Source organism: Panthera leo, chromosome D4 (genome assembly GCF_018350215.1).
Source record: "Panthera leo isolate Ple1 chromosome D4, P.leo_Ple1_pat1.1, whole genome shotgun sequence".
In the NCBI taxonomy this organism is placed as follows: domain Eukaryota; kingdom Metazoa; phylum Chordata; class Mammalia; order Carnivora; family Felidae; genus Panthera; species Panthera leo.
Genome location: NC_056691.1, coordinates 72,888,695 through 72,898,746, shown reverse-complemented (window position 1 = coordinate 72,898,746; position 10,052 = coordinate 72,888,695).

The following is a 10,052-nucleotide window of genomic DNA, read 5'->3' as shown; positions in this document are numbered from 1 at the left end:
ATAATACTCCAAATGCAGGCAAGTGTGAATTAAGATTACTCTGTAGATCATATGTACTACGTTTCCTTCCAAGAGTTAAAAGTATATGCGAGGAAACTCTGCTTGTACATCAAATGCAGTGAGGACTCTTCTTTGGCATTCAGCTGGACAGGAGAAATGGGTCCCGGATTGATTTTCTGTTCACTGTAACAAATCACTACAAATTTAGTGGCTTCAAAACAGCACAAGTTTTGGAGGTCAGAAGACTGACACAGGGCTCACTGGGCCAAAACCAAGTGAACCCCAAGTCTGTCAATTTATTCAGATAATCTTCTATGTCCTTTCTTAGAGCTTTTAAGTTTTCTCTTTAGTAATGTTTTTTATTTATTTTTGAGAAAGAGTGAGTGAGCAGGGGAGGAACAGAGGGAGACAGAGGATCCCAAGCAAGCTCTGTGCTGACAACAGAGAGCCTGATGTGGGGCTCGAACTCACGAATTGTGTGATCATGCCGTGAGCCAAAGTCAGAGGCTTAACCGACTGAGCCACCCAGGCGCCCTTCTCCTTAGTAATTTTCTAATTTTCTTGTGTGTTCTTGGTTGTCGGTTCCCATATACTTTCACTGTTTGTTTTGTTTTCTGGGTTTTTTAACCATTAGTTATTATCATGAGTTTTTGCTGGTATAGAGAAATGTTATTGATTTTTGTAAGTTGATCTCTTTAGCAACCTTGATGGCATTTTTTTATTACGATAAAATCAATCTAATACTTTATGGATTCTGTTGGTTTTATAGATATGGTCATATTATCTGCAAATACATGTTAATGTAGGTCTTCCAATCCTTACATGTCTCTTTCTCTTTTTTCTCTTTTCTCCCTGTAACATTAGCCAGAACCTCAGGAATACTTTAAACATTGAAACCATACTTTCTTTATTAGGGGTTGGCAAACTGTAGCCCACAGGCCAATCCTTCCCTCTGCCTATTTTTGGATAGCCCGTGAGCCAAGAACATTTGCAATCCATGTGATATTAGAAATACTAATTTTCAACCCCAATTAAGCAAAATGTTATTCCCTCCTCCAATTCCATTCTTCTAATAGACCTATATTAAAATAAATTATACTCAATATATTTTAAATTTCATCAGAAATATGAAAATATGTTTTCTGTGTTATTATATTGGTACCTACATAATATTTTTGATTTTCACCTCTTGGCCTGCAAAGCCTAAAATATTTATTATGTGGTCTTTTAGAGAAAGAAGTTTGCCGGTCCTCTTTTCTATACATGGCCTCTCCCTTGACTGTTATTTACTATTGTTATTTGTGCTACATTTCCCCCTCAAATAAACAGGTTTGCCAAACTGAACCCCTCAGAGTGCTTTCAGTAAGATAGGCATCCGATTATACATGATTGTGGGATGAAAGAGACATTTATAAGCTGTCCCATTACTGCTCTTCTTCAAATATCATGACTTACTTAAACCTGAATGGAGGAAATTTAGATAAATGTCAAATAAACTCCCAGAGTAAATATCAAACTAGGACACCCTGAGGTTATTTGGAGATTTCAAGGACAAGGATAAAGATTCCAAATCTCTATTCTTGGCTTAGAGGACTTTGTCATTTGATTTCTCCTGTCCTAGAACTTTAGTTGAAACTGTCTGCTCCTGGAAGCAAGCCCATCAAGATACTAGCTGTTGTTGTTAAAAATTAGCATTTCAGAAACACTGTTCTGTTGGTTTCAAGAAATTTATGATGGATATGTTTTGGTTATTAGAATAATAGACAATTTTGGTAAAGAAAGAGGGCTGGAGTGCCAGATTGTTCAGGAGAGCCTGGCCAGGAAATAAGACCTGGTCAACAGCACAGACAACGATTATCCAGCTGCCAGGTTTCCCACAACCTAACATAGCTACCTTCATTCTCTGTGTTTCTGTCAAGGCTGAATTAGTTATGCACATAATTTTTTGCATTTTCTAGAGATTTATGTCAATGCTGTCACCAGTATGTATGCTTCTTTTGTTGTTCTGGCTAATTTCAGCTGGCGTAATTATATTGAGGCTCATTCATTTTGTGCTTGTCAGTAGTCTGTTCCTTTTTATTGCTGAATAGTGTCCTGTTTTACAATGTACTAAAATGTTTAATCTATTCATCTGTTAGTGGACACTTGGCTTTAATAACTAAAGCACAATGAACATTCACATATAAGTCTATCTATGGACATGCTTCTTTTGGGTCATACCTAGGAGCGGAATAGCTGGGCCATTTACTAGGTGTGTGTTTAAGTTTTTAAAGAAATTGACAGACTCTAGAGTGGCTGTATCATTTTACGTTTCCATCAGCAGTGTATGAGATTTCCAGTTCTTCCATATCCTCACCAACACCTGGTATTTTAATGTTTATTTTTGAGAGAGACAGACAGAACGCTAGTGGGGAAGGGGCAGAGAGAGAGGGAGACACAGAATCCGAAGCAGGCTTCAGGCTCTGAGCTGTCAGCACAGAGCCTGACACAGGGCTAGATCTCACGAACTGTGTGACACTGACCTGAAGTCAGAAATTTAACCAACTGGGCCACCCAGGCGCCCCCACTTGGTATTTTAGGTAGGAAAAATTAATAATGTGTTACACAGAACCCCAAACTTCCCAACGTTCCCTAAAATCCAAGGAAAACACATTAAGTGCCTATATGGAAATGAAACTGGTAACCAAAGGGTTAACAGATGTACTAAGTACCTTTGCAACTTATTACCCAGACCTTTTTTTTTTTCCTCCTTTGCCTTTAAATATCCCTGACTACAGGAAAGAATATCCAATGGAAAGAAGATGGTCTCTTTAGCAAGTGGTGCTGGGAGAACTGGATAGCAACATGAAGGGGAATGAAACTGGACCACTCTCTTACACCATACACAAAAATAAACTCAAAATGGATGAAAGACCTAAATGTGAGACAGGAAACCATCAAAACCCTAGAGGACAAAACAGGCAACAATCTCTTTGACCTCAGCTGCAGCAATTTCTTACTCCACATGTCTCCCAAGGCAAGGAATATAAAAGCAAAAATGAACTATTGGGACCTCATCAAGATAAAAAGCTTCTGCACAGCAAAGGAAACAATCAGCAAAACTAAAAGGCAACCAACAGAATGAGATGATATTTGCAAATGACATATCGGATAAAGGGTTAGTATTCAAAATCTATAAAGAACTTACCAAACTCAACACCCAAAAAAAATAATCCAGTGAAAAAATGGGTAAAAGACATGAATAGACACTTTTCCAAAGAAGACATCCAGATGGCCAACAGACACATGAAAAGATGCTCAACAGCACTCACCATCAGAAATACAAATCAAAACCACAATGAGATACCACCTCACACTGGTCAGAATGGCTAAAATGAACAACCCAGGCAACAACAGATGGTGGTGAGGATGTGGAGAAATGGGAACCCTCTTGCACTGTTGGTGGGAATGCAAACTGGTACATCCGCTCTGGAAAACAGCGTGGTTTCCTCAAAAAATTAAAAATAGAATTACCCTACGACCCAGCAATAGCACTACTAGGAATTTATCTAAAGGATACAGGAGTGCTGATTCATAGGGGCCCATGTACCCCAATGTTTATAGCAGCACTTTCAACAATAGTCAAATTATGGAAAGAGCCCAAATGTCCATCAACTGATGAACGGATAAAGAAGATGTGGTTTATAGACACAATGGAATATCACTTGTCAACGAGAAAGAATGAAATCTTGCCATTTGCAACAGTGTGGATGGAACTGGAGGGTATTATGCTAAGTGAAATAAACCAGTCAGAGAAAGACATGTTTTCACTCCTATGTGGAATTTGAGAAACTTAACAGAAGACCATGGGAGAAGGGAAGGGAAAAAATAGTCTCAAAGAAAGAGGGAGGCAAACCATAAGAGACTCTTAAATGCAGAGAACAAACTGAGGGTTGATGGGGCCGGGGGAGGGCGGTGCGGGGAGGGGATAGAGAGGAAAATGGATGATGGGCATTGAGGGCATTTGTTGGGATGAGCACTGGGTGTTGTATGTGAGTGATGAATCATGGGAATCTACTCTCGAAGCCAAGAGTATGCTGTATATACTGTGTGTTTGCTAGCTTGACAATAAATTATACTTAAAAATAAAAAAATATTAACTAGCTAGCTATCCCTGACTGTCCTGCTTCTGGGAGACAGATTTGAGGCTTGTTCTCCCATCTCCTCATTTGACTGCCTTGGTATCCCACAGTCTGGCTTTGCTGTGTGTCAGACTCACAAAGCCAGGGTCAGTTACAAATTAGGCAAGCCAGCCACACTCTCTTTGCCTGTGGTTCATGGGTCCCCAGCTGTAACACAAGTCCCATGAGGAAGCAAGCAGCTGCCTAGGCTCTTTGTCCTAGGGACTGTCCCCAGGACTCCACCCTGACAGAGGGCCACCAACCTTCTTTGATGCTTAATTTAATTCTTGTGGCAAAGAAACCTGTTTCTGGGTCTTTTTTAGTTTCCATTTGGCAAGTACCCCGTGAGGGTAGGTTCTCCTTCCTCCCATGTGGGTTGGCTCTCTTACCCTCTTTTTTCTTGCTCCTTAATGGAGCAAGAAGGGGTTAACTAGAAAGCCATTTGGTTCAATTGATGAAACCCTGACTTTCAGAGAGGAACACATGAATGCTCACAGAGGTACTCTGAGCTTCTTTGGTTTGTTGCCACAGCTTTTGGTATCTTTAGATAAAACCAGCCATGTTCTAACTGGAAAATGGGAAATGACAATTCATTTCCCGCCTGCAGCCCCTTTGGGCTGTATTCTCTAAAACTGGGCAATTTTTTTTTTTATAACATTGTTTGACAGAAATATTCATTTGACTCTGGAGAAAAACGCCCAATAACAGATCTGTAAATTACACCATCTTGCGATTTTATTTTGTAAAAGGGAGATATTTGGAAATTGGGCCTTTAAGATTTTGTTTGCACCTGATTTGCATATTTGTATGTGGTCATGTATGTCGTCAGTGTGAGATATTTTCTCTAACCTTCGGTGGTATTGCTGAGATCAGCTTGTAAAAGAGCTTTATTTCCTTGGTTTAAAGGCAAGCACTTGTAAGAATTAGCCATTCTAAAACTCAGAGGCAGGTTTGAGGCATGCTCTCCAGACTCTTAATTTGACTGCCCTTTCTTTCTGCATCCTTGAAGTCTCCAGGGTTGGCTTTGCTGCCCATTGGGCAGATGAACGTGGGTTCAGTTACAAAACCAGTAAATTGTAATATTGGCATGTAAAAAGCTTAAAACATTGCTTCTTCATCACCAGAAATGAACGTGGTTGCTTTGTGTTCAGTAAGACTGGGATGCTTTTCCTAGAACATCAAAGATGTGTATCCCTTTTGTTGATTCTGAAGTTCTACCAATTGTATTTGGAATATAATTCAATCTTTCCCCACAGATTAAAAATGTGGGTTTTTTGTTTTTTTGTTTTTTTTTTTTTGCTTTTTCTCGTATTTTAGTTTACAGTGTAATAATGATTTCAGGAACAGAATTTAGTGATTCATCACTTACATATAACACCCAGTGCTCATCCCAACAAGTGCCCTCCTTGATGCCCCTTGTCCATTTAGCCCATCCCCCCACCCAACACCCCTCTAGCAACCCTCAGTTTGTTCTCTGCATTCAAGAGTCTCTTATGGTTTGCCTCCCTGTTTTTATCTTATTTTTACTTGCCTTTCCTTATGTTCATCTGTTTCTTAAATTCCACAAGTGAAATCATGATATTTGTCTTTATTTTGCTTAGTTCCATCTATGTTGTTGCAAATGGCAAGATCTCATTCTTTTGATCACGGAGTGATATTCCCTTGTATAGATCTATACCACATCTTCTTTACCCATTCATCAGTTGGACATTTGGGCTGTTGTTGATAGCACTGCTATAAACATTGGAGTGCATGTGCCCCTTCAAAACAGCATTTTTTTTTTATCCTTTGGATAAATACCTAGTAGTGCAATTTCTGGGTTATAGGGTCGTTCTGATTTTTTGAAGGAACCTCCATACTGTTTTCCAGAGTGGCTATACCAGTGTGCATTCCCACCAACAGTGCAAAATCATTCTCTGCATCCTCAAAAAATGTGGTTTTTAAATGTAAGTTTTCCCTAAACATTTGTCCCCAAACCCATTATTCTGATACAACTATTCCATGAACATTTGGGTATTGCAAACTAGAAGACCAGGAACATTGTCTAGTGTATGCCTTTATTTCTGGTTTTCCCCTGGGGTACATCCTAGTATCACTCTCTCCACTCACCCACCCACCCCTGCACCACACGTCTTGGAGCTGGGTGTGACCATGTGGCTTGTTCGAGCAGTAATCATTAGAAGTGATGTACATCACTTTCTGGAAGGAGTTTTGAGAGCCAGTATGCATTTTATCCATCTCTTCCTTTGCCACATTGCCAGTACTCAATAGTCACTCTATCTACCTGGTCCCAGAGGGTGATGACCCAAAGCTCCAACTTGTGATGGTGGTTTGCTTTGAGAAAGAAATCTTTATGGCATTGAGCCACTGGGATTTGAAGGCTGTTATCACAGTGTAACATGGCCTACCCTGCCCAATACATGGGAGTCCATTATGGACACTCAGGTTTTGCTAGGAAAGCAAAATTCTTTTAAGTTTTCAAGTATATTGCCATGGAGTTATTATTAGTTATGTTGCCTTTCTTAATCTAATTCTACTCTTGTGCTATCTGAATCAACCTATTGACAAAAACGAACAAACTTTTATTTTAAAGACAAAAGTTTTATTGGAGCCTAAGTTAGGGCAGCTGCCTGGGCACAAAGAGTGCTCCAGTGAAGGAACATTTAGTACAGGGTTATAGGTGTTTTTATATAAAAAGTTACAAATGACAAAGAACATTCCAGAACGTTACAGGATTTATCTTATGTTCTTAGTATGTACAAGCCTGTATAACTTTAATCTTATGGGAACAAGGTTTCTTTTAAATTTTTGTGTTTTTAATTTTTGTAATATGAAGTTTATTGTCAAATTGGTTTCCATTGGTGTTTTTTTTTTTTAAACAAAGCTGTTTCGAAGGGGTACCTGCACCCCAGTGTTTACAGCAGTGCTATCAATAGCCAAAGTGTGGAAAGAACCCAAATGTCCATCAGTTGAGGAGTGGATAAAGATACATGTGTGTACATATATACACATATACATACATAATGGAGTATTACTTGGCAATCAAAAGGAATGGAAATCTTGCCATTTGAAAACTACATGGATGGAACTAGAGAGTATTATGCTAAGCAAAATTAGAGGAAGACAAATATAACTTCACTCATGAATTTAAGGTAAAGAACATAAGGGAGAAGCAAAAATGTAACAACAAGGAAGGGGACAACACATAAGAGACTTCAAATACAGAGAACTGAGGGTTGCTGGAGGGGTTGTGGGTGGAGGGATGGGCTAAATGGGTAAGGGGCATTAAGGAGGACACCTGTTGGGATGAGCACGGTGTTATACGTAGGGGATGAATCACTGGAATCTACTCCTGAAATTACTGCACTATTATGCTAACTTATATGTAAGTTAAGAAAAGAGGGGCACCTGGGTAGCTCAGGAACTTGATTCAAGTGGAATTTAAGGGGGAAGAAAAACCGTTTTGTTTTTGTAACTCCAGTATACCACATGCAGTAGGAAGTCCTACTGAGCACCAAAAATAGGACACATAATATGCAGGAAGATTTGTAGAAAAGCACATGGATAAGAGAACCATGTTATCACAAAAGAATAGGTATAAACAGAACAAAGCACAAATTTACTGTTAGAGTTCTACATCCAGGTGACTCTTAGATGTTACCTGCATTAGAAATCTTAGCCTCCATCTTCAAAATGCTTCAGCCTTCTCAGGCCACCCTCTAGGATTTAACATTAGTTTTAAGCTTAAGTTTCCAGCAATGTTCTTACTGCTTCAAGGCATGTTTACAAATACATCTGTAAAATGCTTGGAGAATGTGTTAAGGGAATAGCACAATTAGCTATGTGGCCTGGAAGGCTGCTTCTATTTACAAGATTACTGCTAGGGCTCCCAGTTAAACATGGTAACTTGGACACAGGATTACCTGTGTTCCATCCTGAAACCCCAACTATAGTGAACTTAGATGTTTGAGAGGAGAATGGAGGCAGAATCCCTTAAAAACCAAAGAATAAGAGGAGGCAGTAGAAAAGAATGAAAACAGATTTGGGAGTTAGCAAGCAGAACATCAAAGGCTGTGTTAGCAAACCAGAGAGAGTCAGAATGCAGCATCTGCTGGGGAAAGAGAAAGCTAAGAAGAATTGGGATCTTTTATGCAGCACTCTGGAAAGGCCCCAGCCAGGGACAAAAGGAACATCTGGTACGAGAGATCTGAAATGCCCTATGGCACTACCCCTGCGGCAAGCCAAGAAAGGAGATGGTCCAGATTGGTACCAGGGGGAGAGTAGCAAGGGCAGTGAGGAGTAGCAAGTTTCTGGATGTATTTTGAAAGACAACCAATAGGATTTCTTGATGGTATGTGTAGGAAGAGAAAAAGAATGACATCTTAGGTTTTTGCCCAAGCAACAGGAAAAGTGGAGTTGACGTTAGTTGAAAGAAAATTACAAGTTTAAAAGAGACCAGGCATTCACATGTAGATGAGTTTGAGATGCCTATTGGACATCCAAGTGGCAATGGTGAGCCATTATCCGTTGTTATCAGTGGTCAAGAAACTAACATGCCTTCTACCCTTCTGTCTTCCCAGTCTGTCACCCAGGCACGTGAAAAAATCCAGATGTAAGTGATCACAACATATACGGAAATGCCATTGAAGATTGGCTGCTCCCCTCCCCAAACAATATTCACTCATCATTTCTATATCATCTTGGCTTCTGGCAAGTTTTCCTATGAAAAATCATAATGGTTCACTGACTGGCATAGTTAAGCCAACAGGAGTCAAGACCAGATCCATTCAGTTTGTACTCTAACAATATCAGAATCTGCAATATTGTCCTCAGGTGTACCCCAGGGTTCCAGCTGAAGCAAGCCCACGAAGCCATTAGTGGGCATCTACACAAGTGGCTCTTTCCTTAGGTTTCTGTATCAACTAAAGCATTAATCCACAAGGTACAGGATGTATTAACAATTGCAGTTACTTTGGCCCCCAAGGGGGAAGTCTAGGGTAATTCCCTCATCCATAACAACCCAAGCCAGAGAATTAAGGCTGACCTGGGTGCCCACTAGGACCAAGGAGGTGCTTCCTTAAACACTGCCAGGTGACCTCTTCAGGTGTAAGCCACTGTTTTAGGAAAGAGAAAAGCTGATGTGTAGCTTCCACATAAGCCATACAATGCCAGGAGAGACTATAGTGCCCTTAGAAGAGTTTAGTTTTGGGAAGTTTCCTGAACTAGGATCTACATTCTGCAGAAAGCACAGGTTGACAGCAGCTCCAACATGGCCTCCTAGCAGACGGAAAGTCTTTGGGTCTCCAGCTCATCCATTTGGAAGGTCTGAAGACCATTTAGTTTGTCCCAGTGCTAGCTGGGTCACATCTATCTACATCATAGAATGGTCAGAGCCATCTGACCAAGGAGGGCAGACTCAGCCAGTAAATTTCTTTCACCCATTTGGGAGGGACCTACCGTGGACTTTCCCCTACAACACAGCTGAGGACAGTTCTGAAAGACAGGTCATTAATACCCTTCCTCCCCCCACCTGAGCTGCTTTGTTGTTCCCGGCCACCCAGTTCTTCTGTCCCATGCCAGTAGCTATAGCCACTTTCTGTCCAGTCATCCCTTACTCATTCGAGCTTTTCATCAAGAATCAGGTGAGAGACCTTTTTATAAAACTTGATACTTAAGTTGGAATCCCTTGGGCATCCCTTTCAGGGAAGAGGCTGATAAACAACCTGAAGTACCATCAGGGGCGAGACAGGCCCTGACTGCCACAGGTGGAGGTGGTCAAAGGGCTGCTGAAATCCATCTGTAAAGCAGGAGAAGGGGAAACCTCCCTTGCAATATGGCCATCACCACTGTGGGACAAGCAGGTCAACTTACGGCTCAAGTCACAGGCTGACG